This window comes from Melospiza melodia, chromosome 5 (genome assembly GCF_035770615.1).
Source record: "Melospiza melodia melodia isolate bMelMel2 chromosome 5, bMelMel2.pri, whole genome shotgun sequence".
NCBI lineage: Eukaryota > Metazoa > Chordata > Aves > Passeriformes > Passerellidae > Melospiza > Melospiza melodia.
In genome coordinates, this window is record NC_086198.1 from 88,777,733 (window position 1) to 88,793,807 (window position 16,075).

The following is a 16,075-nucleotide window of genomic DNA, read 5'->3' on the forward strand; positions in this document are numbered from 1 at the left end:
TGATCAGGCCTCCAGTTCCCATCTGGCAGGTAAAAGAAACCCTCTTGTAGGCATTTAGGCTGACCTACTTCACTGTGTGTAAGTAATGGGGATCTCATGGGTTCCTGATACTTTCACAGCTCATCATTATCATCCGTTCAGAAAATCCCTCATTGGATTATCATTCCCAACAGCTCTGAGCTGGTCCGGTAAAAAATGCAGGTGAGTGCACTTTGGGAAAAAACTGAAATGGCAAAATATTAAAGGAGTAGTATAGACCAATCATTATCACTGCAAAAAGTCAGAAGGGACATCCCTGTTATTTCCTTGCTGTCTTAGAGATAAAAGCTTTCATCCAGGCTCTGAGTGGTCCCAGATGGAAACCTTATGCTGGAACAGTTGCCTGGATGCATCTACCTGGACCATATTCCCAGACCCAGCTCTTTTGGCAAGATGTGCAGGAACTGTAACAAGGTAAGAATGCCCTTGATCTGCTCCTGTTTATGCTCTCTCTGCCTGCAGCTCCAGAGGCACATCAGCCCCACAGCCTAGTGGAAGCAGAGTTGTCTGAACCACTGGCACTGCTTCTCCACGATGATGCTTTCCTCTTGTAGAATTACTTCTTCACTCTGCTATCTTGTATTCAGGTTTCTTGAGAAATATTTCTAGGTGACAAGCAAGATTTACCCACTGAAAGTTACCCAAATAACCATAACTGAGCTTAAACTGTGGACAGGTACAGATTTTTCCAAGTTGAAACAAAATAGAATGCAAGGTCTGAAAAACCTGCTGGTATTGAGTATCCTGATATTTTGCCATGCCTATACAGAAGGGCTAATTACTCCATTAAAATGAGTCCTACTTTTCTCAAAAACTAATGACACTGTCATGCCAATCCATAAGTTCCCTTGTTTATGTCATTCTCCTCCCATATTTCAGAGCTAACCTTGACACTGGTCTTCATCATTATACTAAAATATACTTAACTACTTTCCAGCAACATCATTCTACTTTTAACAGTTCATGTAGTAGGTATGATTTTATTCCCCACTCTAAGTTATGCAGAAATTGCTGACTTGTAGCATAAAATACCTGATAAAGATCAATCAAATCTGCTCTTGTACCTCTGAGTCAGCAGCAGCAGGAAAGTATTGATGGATTAGCAAGGGCAAAACAAACATAGGAATATCACAAAGTGTCACCTGAATGAGTCAAAAAGAATTAAATAAAAACAATTAAATTTACTGCTACCTGCTAGAGAGAAAAAAAAATAAAAAGCACCACCACATTCTGAAACAAGAGTGTTCATTGAAAATTGCTTATCTAGATCTTCTGTCTTTCTTGGATGTAATCCAAACACAAAGAAGGTGATAATTCTTAAGAAGAGCCATTTACAAGTGGACAAAATGTTTTGCAGCTGCTGTTTGTGTTCTCGTCCAGCTAGCCCAAGGAACAGAGTTCAGGGCTGAGTCCTGCTCCAGAGAGTGAGGCTGTGTAGCAGTTATCAGCTGATGGTTTGAAGTTCACTGAAGAACCAGGACACCTACACCATCTGCACGTTATCTCCATCAGAACATGTGATACCTTCTTGCAAATGAATATATATTTAGTTAAAACATTAGAGATTAATGTGATGGGAACAACACCAAGCCACTTTTGAATTTTCAAGGCAAGCCTTACAAAATTCCAGCACGATGAGCACGTTTACTGCTGATGACCAGTCCCTACACAACATTAAGTACCACCACAAGGAACACAGATCTGTGTCTGCCCTGTGAGCACACCAGCTGCAGCCTGGGCCAGCTCAGTGGGGGGAGTCAAGTCCTTCCCTTCCCTCTCCTCTTCTCGCTGTCCTCATTTACTCCCAACCTTTCCCAGATGGCACTACCCACCTTCCTCCCAGGGCTCCATCTCCACCCTGCCCACCCATCCAGTGAAACACTGAATTTTACGCACCTCATACCCATAAAGCTGTTGTCTCTTATGTATAGAGACAATAAGTATGCAGCTACACATCAAAATAAACTGACCCAGAGACACAACATCACACAGCATCTCACATTCTGAAACAGCAAGAGCTCGTTTGGCAAAGCCAGGGCTCTCTGAGTCATGTTTAATACCAGATTTACTTATTTCAAGACAATTGACGTTTCATGGCATTGTGAGAAACGACTGCTCACGTCTAAAATTTTTAAATGTTCATTAAACCTTAACAAAAGCACAACAAAAGAACTAATAAGGAAAAAATATGGCGCTGGGAGCCCCCGTGACTATCAGCCACATGCTCAACTACAAAATGGATGCTCTGCCTTTTAACTCTACAGCCCCTCCCAAAGTTTTGTCAGTCAATTCCTTCTCCGCCGTCCATTGGTGGAGATTATTTTCTTACATGTTGATTGGAGATCAGATGTCATTATCCTGTGCCTCTTGGTAAAAAGCCAGCCCCCTCCAAATGTCCTGACTACTAAGGCGTTACAAGGGGGAGGAGAAAGAGGACTACAGGGGGACATATTACAATACCATCACTACACATCTTAAGACACACATAATATCTATCTCTTAATTGTGAGAGTCAACTATTACATTACTGATCTATAAGAGTGCATCTGATTTAGCAGAGTGATGCAAAATATGCGCCTAGAAATGAAAGTTACACTTAGCAAAACACACAGTGATCTCAGGACACAGCTCAGTCACGCTGTGGACCAGAGCCCCATTAACAGTCTCTATAAGGCACTGGAGGTTGTCAGAAATATTTGGGCTGAAACAAGCTCCAGCTTGTTGCTCTCTTCTAAACAGACATCTGTGTGGAAAACCATGCTATGAAAAGCCGGTGTCCAAAAGGAGACAGAAGAATCCTACAACTTTATTTGAACTTTATTGACTTGATATATATATATTCATGAGGGGAGTTTGAGACAAGCTTTCATTTTGAAATCATCCTTCTCTAAAAAAATGTGCTTCCAATTGCACCCCAATGGACAAATTGGGAAGAAAAGTGAAACTATGCCTAAAATGCAGAAAATGTAAAAAAAATTGTATATGGCTATAGCTTTGATATTTTGTTGTTTTTTATTTTGTGGGTTTGTTTGTTTTTTGGTTGTTTTTGTGAGGTTTTTGGGTTTTTTGTTTGTTTATTTTAAGGGCAAGAGATTCATCACTTATTTTTATTTCTGTTAAGCAGAGAGCTCTGTTAGCTTGGAGAGAAAACAGATGTGAGCTTATTTTCTGTTTTTCAGAAAGAATAGATCCCCTGCTGTCCTTTTCAAGCTAAAGATTAATTAGACTTAGAGAGGTATTTCCTGGAAGACGAACATAAAATGAAGGGACCTGATCCTAGGAAACAAAAAAACTTGGCATGATAGTGAAACCAATGTCAATAACAGGTGATTTCCTAATTTTTTTAACCCTCTGAGCTGTTTCATCTTCCATATAATGAGGCCAATGCTCAGTGACTAGAATAAAAGTTCAAATATAGTCTGTTATATATCAGCAATTTCAAGGCAGGTTACATACTTTGTTTTGCAAGCATATGGACTTTTTGTTTCTTCACAAAACAAAATTGTTCCATACACAGAAAATAGTTATTTTATGCTCTATGGATTAGGATTGACATATTCCATCTACAAGATAGAAACTATAAAACTGTATTAAATTTCTGGCAGAAAGACTTTCCATCCTTTTTTTTCCTTCTGTTCCAAGCAAAAAAGCTAGTGTTTGAGATTCTGTTGATATTGATATAGTCTTAAAGAGTTCTCAGAAAATCAAAAATCAAGATTTAAATACACCAAGGCATTTCAGAGAATGATTGCTTAGGTTAATTACCATAGAAATTTGGAAGGGACTATTAGGTTATCTAAACTAATCTAACATAATCTAACCTCCCATGCCAACAGACCACTACTTTTCTTACATTTACATATTGTGCCTTTGCTGATAAACTTCCTCCAAAATGCATCTTTTAGAAAGGTCTCATCCTCAAGTCCTGCTGTGGTCTTTCACTAGATTGTCACACATCTTGTTGACACCTTGGCATTATTTCCAGTCTAGTTTCTAGAGAGGGATTTTTTTTGTTATGTTTACCCAACTAAGGATAGTTTCAGAATTAGCATTTTCTCTACAAGTTCTTTTTGTCCTCAACCAAATAATCAAGATACTTTCCAATTTCTTTGACACAGAAGCCTTATCTCTAAAAATGTCTTACAAGAACATGGCTTTTTGAGCAGAAATTTTTCAGCTTTTCTATATTTTCTCCTATATTTCAACATCCTGACAGAAACTGCATGTTTTGTTCACATAATAGCAATATTCATAGTGCTCGTACAAAATAGGGTTTGGATGATACTAGGCAAATTTGCCCAGTTCACCCACTACTTCAGAGCAGGATCAGCTGTACATATTCTTGATCCAGGTTTATCTGATTTGTTCTTAAAAACTTCCACCACCAGAGAGTCTAAAACCTTTCTAGGCAGCCTATTCCAACCCTTTCCTGTCTTTACTACTAGAAAGTAAATCTTCTAACTAAAACACTTCAAATAAGACCTTCCTAATGTGAAGTAGAATGTAAGGATTTCTTCACAATCTTGTTATCTCTTATAGTAACATACTTGATTTTTACAAGAGCACAGCCCTTCACTCATTTACAGTAGGTTCCAAAGCTCTTTTCTGCAAAATTAATATCCAGCCAGTAGTTTCCCTCCTTGTATTTTTCAGTTGTCTATCCTGATATTATCCTCTCCAACCCTGTCATTTTTGCTACTTCCTCTTTTGTACATTTCTAGGTTTCATCAGCTCCTTAAGGTTACAGCACTAAAACTGAGTTAGTTTCTTCATGATTCACCAGCTCTCCCCAGTGATTCAGTTTCTCAACAACATATATAATCTTTCAATGAGGCAAATATTACTCCTGGAGATGCAAGTTAGTATTTCATAGTGGGCAGCTGCCAAAGCTAGTCAATGGTACTTTATCTTAAATGCTGCCATCATTTAGCATTTAGGTGCATTGTTCAGAATTCTTGTGTATGTACCTTTTTTAGACTTCTCACATACTCAGATTTCTCACATTTGGGTGCCTGATTGAGATCGTAAAATCTTTCCTGATGAACGGTACCTACATTCTTTCTTCAGAAATCATAGAGAAAGATTGCACTTAGCAAGACATTTACATACATACTGTAGATGATTTTTGTACCAACAGAGCAATGTAAGTGGGAAGGAGTTATGAGAGCACTTTTGGAATATAAAAACAAAACTTGAAATCTGATGGTAGAAATAAATTGTCATGAAGAATCTATTCTGATTATTTCATAAGGTAATTTACAGTGTCAGGTGCCAAGTTAACTCATGGAAGAATCATATCTGGTTTCTGTATAATATAGCAACATTCTTAGAAGAGCATCAGCTAAGGCTGTTGTTCTTTAAAGAGAGATTCATCACCCAGTGTGCAATAAGCCAGTCTCACACAGAGAGCCCAGGTATTTATTTTGTATTTGTCCAAAGATGGGTACTAGTTGCTAAATCCACAAAGCTCGCATGCTGATTCTCAAAACTTTGCACTTCATATATTCTAACAAAAACAAAGAAATCACGGTTCATTAGCTACAAAGTTATCTAGTTTCCTTATTAATTAGTTTTCTACTGGTTGAATGATCCTCTCACTTCTCATGCTAATTAGTTCCATGCTCTCTTCCTTCCTGTCTTTCTCTTCCTTTGAGTGGGTGAGTTTCTTGAATCGATGGTTGCAATCTTCCTCTGCTGGAATTACCCAGAGAGCGATGAGCAGCTCCAGTGTGAGCTCTGGGTGCTGGGGGAGGCCTTGGACTCCTGATTCTCTGCATAACAAAGGACACCGGACCCGTGCCCAGCCAGGGGGATGGCAGGGCAGGCGGGGAATGGTCAGGAAGGATTTTGTATCTCTAAGTATACTCCATAAAAGTGAGAAAATAATCAGGATGGAAATAAACTTGGTTTGTAGGTATATCCTGTGCATTAAAGATTAGACAGGGTAGAAAAATTAGCGCCCAAAAGAGATTTAACTTAGATTTAACACAGAAAATTAAAATGAAAAGCAGAAAGGGGGGTTTTGCCCATAAAGACAAATGCGCTGTTACAGACATGCTGGTATTGCACATTAAAGGCAAATCTTTTGCTTCAATTTAGCTTAAAAACCGATAGGAAATTATTGGCAAAATAGCTAATGGAAATATAGGAGAAAAGAAAATTGTAAAAAAACTTTTACTGACTACTGTGAAAAAGATTAAGGACCCTTGAACTTCTGTAGTACTTCATACTGAAGTAATTAATGTACAGAATATGACATCAATGGAAGATACCATTAATAAGTATAAACATAAGCTTTTGCAAGTGCAGTATCCTACAGTTACCTAAATGCTTGTTTGCAATCTTAAATTATTGCAATGCTTTACTTTTTCAAATTATGACCACGGTTAATAAAAAACCAAAATAATAGCACAAAAGTAGTGTTCCCGTCTTTGGTAGTGGGTACATTTGATGAGAACCATCATATATATCATTATCTTATTCATCATCACCTAAATGCAATATTGCTCTCTACTAGATTTTGTGACACCAATTTTGTACTGCACTCCTGCCTCAGAAGACCACATTGCAAATGCCTGCTGTGGATTCCAAAAGTCACAGATTAGACATGTCCATAGAGAAGGGAATGACTGAGGTTTTCTGAACCCAAAGTGAGCCCAAATCACACATTTCCTGCAGGTCAAACAACTGGTAACTAGAAGAGAACCTTGAGGATGCTTTGCACATCCTTCCTCCTTTCTGTATACCCTTCTCTGAGCACCAACTTTTGGTTCTATCAGTGACAGGATGCTTGACTAGACCTATGACTTAACATAGCATTACCTCCTGTATGTCATGGGACAGTAACAACTTGTCCAGAGGGACAAGGTTTCATTGGTTTCTGTTGCAAGATCTATGAAGGAGACAAAATTTTGTATGCCTATCTAACCGTCTTTCTTAGTGTCATCTATATTCCAGTAATATTAACCCCGAGTTAGCAGGGATGTTTTGCTTCTAGAAATTCTGAAGAGCTTTTTGGTTTTCTTTTTTTAATTTTTTTTTTTTTTCTGAAACAAAAAGTTTCTTCAAAAATGAGCTTGAGCAGTCACTGCTGAAACTCTGTTCCTTTGAGAAACTGGCAGAGATTAAGGAACCTTTTGTTTGAGTACAATTTGTGTCAAAAAGCTTTCTTTTACTGTAAGGGGAAACTGTTGAACACCTAGTTTTTTGCCAGGTTCTGAGTTTAAGGTTTCTGGAATTGTATAGAATTCTTTTCTTTAGCCCATAAAAAGAACCAAAAAATGATCTTTTCATTATTTGAGTTGTAACTTCAGAAACCTTTTCTATGAAAAATCCCCCTCAAATATTCAGCATTACATATGCATTTTACTGATAACTGTGGTGGATTTAAAAAAAAACAACCAACAACTCGTTGAATATTTTTGTATTACTTTTAAGTGCTGCTGACATGAGTGTTATTCAGTGCCACACCTTTTCAATTGAGAACTGTAGGGTTGGTGTCTTGTCAGATCAACATTACCTATTTCATGTTTGTAGTCCATGCTAAATGATAGTTTATATCCCAGTGACGGCTGTAGTAAATGCATTTATGTGAACAAATATTTCAAAGGAATGAATATGCATAATTATTCTGCATTCTAGTTTGCAATGCTGTAACTTGTGTATGTAGCCATAAGCCTAGCTCCATATTGACACTAAATTCATACACTAAACACTACTTAAAACACAAATTTATGCACTAAATTTGAACACTAAAATTTATACATCATAAATTACCACTGGACTCCAAATGACTATTCACAATGAAAAAGCTGAAGGTTCAAATCCTGTAAAGTTCTAGTTTTCCACTTGGTTATTAATCCTTCAATGATAATTCCCACATGACAATATAAGAGATGAAAACTGAGAATTCATCCCTCTTGCCAAATATTTAAAAACTTTCAGACCAATTTTGAAAAATTGAAATAAAAGCTGATTGGCTAATAATGAATTATATTAATAGTAAAAAGTTTAAAAGCATAAAAGTAGTAAAACTAGTATAAACTAGTAAAACTAGTACTATGAAAACTTCTAATTTTGAGGGAATTATCAGATATTAACAGATATCTCTATTAGATCTAAAAGAATAATTTTACATTGTCTGATTAGCCTAACAGGATAATAGGCATGCCACTAATTGAGGAAAATACTGTCATTGAGGTAAGGACAGCCAAATCCTACAGGAAAAATATTATTTCTTGTTTGTTTTCTCAAAAGAATTGTTAAAAGGAAAAAAAATATTTTGTTTGTAGGTAGATTTTTAAGCCAGCTCAGTCATATTTTAAAGTTTGATAGAGTTTTTTCAGTATACTTCACAGTCTATTGAGGGCTGTTACAAAGCAATATCAGAGAATTCTGCAAGAAAGAGTGAAGAACTGCCCAGTGGTTTCTACTGGCAGCAGGTCAGGAAAGCCTGGAATTGCTTCAGTGAAGTAGTAGGGGAGTGTAAATGCATATTAGGTAGAGAGAAATATTTCTTCATTCCTTTTTCCATTTAAAAAAATAAATAAAATAACTTTTGTTAAATGGCAAAAATTGCATAGGTTCAAGAGGAAATGCTTTAAGTCAGTGAGAATTGAAATATGTCCTGAACTTTCTAACACTTCTTGCTTTTCTGCTGCTAAACAACCTTGTTACTGTGAACTCCAGAGTTGATATTCTAGTGATATTGATATTCTATCATATTGCATGATACTGCAAGTAATAGAAATCTTGACACAACTGTGGTTTGATTTAATACAACAATGAAAGTGGAGCATCCAATGATGCAATTTTCCCCTGGTCAGTAAGAGTTCAATAAAAACACAGTTAAAGACTAATTTTAAAAATACACATATGTAGACAATGATCCCATCTGGTGAAGTTAGTAAGGAGAATCATATTATGTTACATTACATACTATTGGCTCTCAAATTCATGTACAGATACTACATTGGGAATTATGTTGTCATATATTTTATGAACTGGCTTTTGAGTCATGTACTGATTTTAATAATAAAAGCATATACCAGTCTACATTTTATATTTTAATTTCTTATTTAAATATGTATTATTATTAACAAAACCTATTGTACCAGAGGACAAGTGCTCTAATTTATACTTATATCCAATCTCTGAGAAAAAGAATTTTTAAATCAACCATATTTATGATAGAGCAATATAATAATGCTGCATCTAATTGGAGTTACACTAATGGTCTCATTAAATTAGTTGCATTCAGAATGTCCAATTTACAGCATTCATAATTTGTCATCTCATCTTGTTCAGCAGATATTTGTGAATTTTATTCTAGTGAAAAGTTATTTTTGTAAATGCTAAAAAACAAACAAAAAAATCTAGTGCTTATTTTAGCCCTGTTCTAGTTAAAAATTATTTTCTTGCAAAACCATTAAATTGGATAGTTTCTTTTCCCTTTTCACATCTGATCATCACTGATATTAACAACTGCTCAAGTGATGCACTCAATATACAATGATCAACATTGCAAGCTTTAACATTGCCATTTGTTAATTAACATTATTTTGTGGTTGATCCAACAGAGAAGAGGAATTTATCTCTAGATCTTAAAATAAAGAGTATGAAGAAACTTTTGATTATTTTATGGATTTGAAAATCGATATCATTTTTTTATCAGAAACACACTGAAGAAAATGGCTGCTAAAAAAAAAAAATAAACAGCCTTTCTTACTCAAACATTGCATAGAAAGAAAGCCAAGGAGTTTTAGAACCTTTATAAGGATATGAAGTCATGAATGAGGATCACAGAAGTCATCAGGTTTCTCTAACTTGACCACGGTCTAGAGCAAACATCAGCGCCAGTGACTGGACTGTCCACAGTAGACAAAATTCACTTCCTGGGATTGTGACTCACCAATGGTTTGTCTACAATCCTCTGGCTTTCCTTCCTGCCTGTAGACCTTACAGTACCATGGTGGGACCTTCTGCAGGGATTGGCAGAGTATTACTGACTGGATGGTTAGTTGTGGCTTTAGTTGCCATAGATACAGTCTTCCAGGTGCATTTAAAGTAAAATACACAAAATGATATCTAGTTCATTTTCTAAGCCATGCTTAATGTTAAGTTGAAGAAAGGATATTTTATCTTCAGAGATGTTCCTGTTAAGAGCATTTAATGAAGGAGGCTCTTTTATTGTTTTACTCAATGTTGTCGATTACCTTTAAATCAATCAAGTGGCTCATCAAAAAAACTCACAGGTGAGTGGAAGATTGTATTTATTCCTGACCTAGTAGATGGCAAGTGTGGGAATCTAACTCATTTCATTGTCCAGGGAATTATGGAATGGATAATTCATTAACATCAGGAACCTGGAGTAAGAAATGTTAAAGGGGAGAAAATGCTTTTTACTCATCATGGAAAACATCTGTCACGATATAAGCTGCATAATGAAAACCTCTTGCCAATTTTCTTATTAATAAATATAGTAGACACAATTATTCTGGCTGCATGCACAGCCCTTTGCAGTCAGACTTTGTAGACAGCATGTAGACAGCTTTAGAAAGCTCAAAATCTATCACATCCTCCAAGCTTGCAGATATTGCCAAGCACATATGTTGATGATGGCAGTACAAAAAAACAAACAACTGGTCTGTTACATAACCTACTGTGGAATGATCATGCCTTTACAGTCAAACATGTGATATATATTGTTCTAACTGAATAGTTTGAAAGTGTAAGCTGGAACTAGAAGTGTTGGGTTAGGTAAATATTGTGAGCTTTGCTGATTCTCATTCTGATCTGTAAAATTTCTTGTATTCCTCAAGAAATTCCTTGCTTGCCATATCATTTTATCTAATAAACATCATGTTTTGTATTGTAATACAACAATGAACAATTGAGAGCCCTGACACACAGGATCTACCTTAAATATTTATACTTGTGTAGTTTTCATCAGGATTTATCCCACTGTCCTTTCTGAAACAAAGCTATAGTTGTTTGCAATATCATTTTCTCCAGGATGAACAAAATATGTAAAATTGCAAATGTAATTACATGGCCAAAAGCATTGCCACACAGGGTAAGGATACAGTGGTCATCAGTGCCAGTTACCATCTTTCAGCATGTGTTCATTTCTATTCTGGTGAACGTTTCTCTCTTGAGCATTTTTGTACAGTAGCTCAATAAGGATGGACTTTCTCATGGTTCACACTGTGCTACTCATCCAGCATTCAAGAGAGACCTTTAGTATTCAATCATGTTAATTCTTGCTCCCTCTGCTCCCTCAGTATTTTTTTTAATGTTAAGCTGATATAAAGTTGATATTCTCCCTGTATGCTAATACAGCTCCTTTTAATACCGTTCCCAATGTTTGAAGATAATTAATTTCTTTCTGATTTAAAAAATCTAAGAAATGGAACAAGCTTACAGACTTTACCTTTGAGTTCTGATTTTTTTCCACTTTTATCCTTTTTTTTTTTTTAATGACCCTTTCAGCAGTATGGTATTATATCCAGAAGGGTATTTTTGACCTTATAAACCTTATCATACTCACATTATTTTTGCAACTACTGGACTAGTTCAGGTAACAGATTTTTTTATTATTATTAAAAAGTAGAATCAAAGAATTTCAAAATCCTCATCATCTAAGTTTATCTTGATCAAAATGCATACCTCAAACCTGTTCAACCTATCTTTCAAATTGCCTCTGCTTTTTTATTGTCTTTAGAACTTAATTACATCCTCTGCCTGTTTTCATTAGGAAGGAAAGTATGAGCAGTATGGTAATCCATTCCAGACCAAATATTTAGGGACATGGCATCACACTTTTTTTAGGAGGGTGAAATTATGGGTAGTAAACCCTAATTTACTGTGGCTCTTGGATGCATTCCAGTCTTCCATTCCTCCTGGATTTGGAGAATAAATAGGACAGATAAAATGGACTGTAACTAGTACACTAGAGATCTACTTGAAACTTGTTTTCTCCTTTTACAAGGGTAAAAGCAAAGTCTCTACAACCTTCTGGAAATAGGACTTTATGATATTTAGAAGTGTTGTCTATACCAACCTGCTTATAAAATTGAGAAAAATGAGCATCCACTAACAGTGGTAAGTGCTTGGTTTGTGTCTCACAAGTCTCACTAAAGTTATTAGAAAATGCCTGAAGTTTCTTTAATCATTCACTGAAAAGTAAATAAGACATTTTGGGTGTTTTTTAACTGAAAGCATGCCCTACACTTTGGGAGTCAAAGGAGGAACATAATTTTGGGAGTATTTTCAAGAGATATTTCAAAAAACCACTTTAAATCTAATCCATTTAAATATTTTCTAAGTATCTGTCTTATTTGTTCCTGCATGAAAACACTATTTTCTGTATTTCAATACATTTTAAAAAATTACTTCAATACACATTGTAACCTAACATTATTCTTAAATTTCATCAATATCAATTGATGAAATGTAAGAATTACATTTCATCAATTATTTTTGACCAATATTTCAACTAAGAAAAAAAAATATTATTTCATAAATAAGAAAGACAGTTGCAAACTTTTTGGGTAATAATTCCCTACAAACAGGCAATTTGATAATTTAAGCCTTACTCCCCACTAGTATTTTACTAATATCCCTGGCACCCATAGGCAGGTAGAGCTTAATAGGTGTACTGAATTCTCATTCCTTACCTAGGTTCAGCAAAGTTCACATGAGACATTCATTTCAGAAATGGAAGCAATATCAGGAGACTACTGGGACAGCCCCCAGTATCCACAGAGGCTGGGGGATGAACAGATCCAGAGCAGCCCTGCCAGGGAGGATTTGGTGATGCTGGTGGGTGAGAGGCTGGACATGGCCCAGCCATGGGTACTCACAGCCCAGAGAGCCCAAGGTGTCCTGGGCTGCACCCAGAGCCCCGTGGGCAGCAGGGGAGGGAGGGGATTCTGCCCCTCTGCTCTGCTCTGCCCTGGTGAGACCCCACCTGCAGGGCTGCAGCCAGCTCTGGGGGCACAGCACAGCAAGGACACTGTTGGAGCGAGTCCAAAGGAGGCCATCAAGTTGATTACAGGGATGGAGCACCTCTCCTATGAAGGCTGAGAGAATTGGGGTTGTTCTGCCTGGAAAAGAAAAGGCTTTTGAGTAAGCTAATTGCAGATTTCCAGTTCCAAAAGGGAGCCTAAAAGAAAGATGAGACTATTATAAAAGAAAGAAGAGAGACTATTTACAAGAGCACGTAGTGATAGAGCGAGGAATGGATTCAAACTGAGAGTAGGTTTGGATTCTATATTAGGAAGAAATTCTTTATTTTGACAATGGTGTGGCATTGGAAGAGGTTGCCCAGAGAATTTGTGGATAGTCCCTCCCTGGAAGTGTCCAAGGCCATATTCAATGGTGCTTTGAGCAACCTAATGTAGTGAAAGGTGTCCCTGGCCATGGAAGGGGGGTTGGTTTGTAACTAGAGGGTTTTTAATGTCTATTGCAACATAGGGCATTCTAGGATACATTCTATGCTATGAATATGTGCGTGCCTTGACCCAGTGATTTAGATGAAGTAACATATGTTGTTACTCATTTATATCTTATTCTTCTATTCTGTCTTGCACATTGATTTACTCTAAAGGTCTATGGAAAGCTTGCCCTGAATATACTTTTTTTACTTGGCAAGGCTCTTTGTGGAATGAAAGACATGATTAGAGCTCTGTGGATAGGAAATTTCTTCTGTGCTCATTAGTCTTTTACAAAAGTGGGAAAGAGAATGGGTTGTAGTCTCTCAGCTTTGCGGAAAGCAAAATAAACTCTTTCTTTTTGATGCTAGCCAGTGACACCAAGTAGTTTCACATGGCCTCCACTTTAGAAGTATAATTCAGCACAGTATAATTATATCTCAACATTTAAATTTAACTTACAGCTAGAGTGCTTAATATACCCAGAGTTCACAATATAATGTATAGCTCTTTTTCTAATCTTAGCTCTCTTTTCTATAGCATGAATTAATGTGCCACAAGTCAACAATCATTGTAATATTAAAGGGGAGAAAATGTGCTTAAATCCATTCTGTCTTTCTTTCCAACCCATTTATTACACATTGAACCCTGAAGATGTTTTTAATTAGTTGATAAGAATGGCAAATAATAAACTTCATGAACATTTTATTACAGTGTGTTTGAGTATTAATTGCTGCCAATTCATCAACCCTAAAGCATATTAGTTCTTGAAAGATTTATTTTATCTGTTCTATATTTATGAGTACAATCTCATCTTCAAAATATTAGTAAACAAAAATATCTTTTGAATATAAATTTCAGCACTGGTATTCTCCTATCTGAAGCTGACTTTAAATGCTATCCTAGGAAATAGGGCTCCATCCTCAGACCAGTTCTTTTTAATTCATTAATGACTTGCATGCAGAAATTGAACAAATACTAAGTTTGCAAAGGACAACAAATTGTGTGGAGCTGCCAGCTTGACTGCAGAGAGGCCCCACAGAGAGACCTTGACAAATAAGAGATGGGCAGTCCCCAACTGCATGAAGTTTAACAAAGGCAAGTGCTGGATTGTACACCTGGGATGGGCAACCCTGGATGTACAGACAGACTGCGGAACAAAAGCCTGGAAAGCAACCCTGCAGAAAGGGACCTTGTGGTCCTGGTCAATGGAAATTTGAACATGAGCCAGCAGTGCCCTGGCAGCCAAGAGGAACAACCCTGTCCTGGGGGGCATCAGGCACAGCATGGCCATCCAGGCAAGGGAGGGGATCGTCCTGCTCTGCTCTGGGCTGAGGCCGCCTCATCCCGAGTGCTGGGGGCAATTTTGGGTGCCACAATACAAGAAGGATTTAAAGCTGTTAGAAAGTGTCCAAAGGAGGGCAACAAAGATGGTGAAGGGCCTTGAGGGGAAGCTGTGTGAGGAGGAGTGGCTGAGGGCGCTCAGCCTGAAGGAGGCTCATTGCAGCCTGCAGCTGCCTTGTGAGGGGAAGAGGAGCGGCAGGTACCGATCTCCACTCCCGTCACCAGTGACAGGACTGGCAGGTCTAGGGGAAACTGCATGAAGCTGAGTCAGAGGAGGTTTAGGCTGGATGCCAGGAAAAGGTTCTTCACCCAGAAGGTGGCTGGGCACTGGAAAAGGCTCCCAGGGAAGTGGCCACAGCACCTGCCTGACAAAGTTCATTAAGCATTTGGTGATCCTTGGGGATGGTGCTGTGAAGAGAGAAGGAGGGGTGGGGAGAAACAAAAGGTGATGGTGCCTTTGCTACTTTTAGCCTTGGCAGTAACGGCACATTCGCACATTAATAAACCAATACTAAACAAATGGATTTTCTCTCTGAGACAGAACTGCTTTAAACCCCTAACTCAGGAGTTCAACTAGGAAAACTCATGATGCAATACAATATATAGAACAATGCTCTCAGGCACATGGTGTAACTCTAGAGGTGTCCTGTGCAGGGCAAGGATTTGGTCTCCATCTTGATGGGTTCCTTCAAATTCAGTATATTCTATGCAATATTTTTTTCATTAGGAATCAAGTAAAAATTATATCCACGTGATTTAGCTTGCTCTTGGCCTGATTAATTACTGTACTAGTAATTCCTTGAGTTGATATTTTCTTCCTTATCTGGTTCATTTACCAGTGCTATAGACACTAGCTTGTGCTCAGTTTGTGATGAAAATCTAGATATTTACACCAGCCTGAAATTATAGTCTCAGTGACCTTTATAGAAGGAATTAGTAATAGGTGTAAATCCATAGCAGAACCTAAATACTACCTAGAACAAATTATGAAATATGGTAATTCAAGCAAAATAGATTGTTGAAGGAAGCATTTTCTTTAACTTGAATCATTCCCTGTACAAGGGAAATTTGTATATAGCGGAAAACTTTAAAAAAGTATAATCCAGTTCACTTTTGGCTACAACCCAGGCCACAATCAGTGGTATTTTATCCTCTTGACAGCAAAGCAGAGGACAAGTTCAGCAGAGACAATAATGTTCTTCAGCACTTGTTCATGTCATGTCAAGAAGATGTAAAAATAGAGTTTTTCAGAAAAGAAA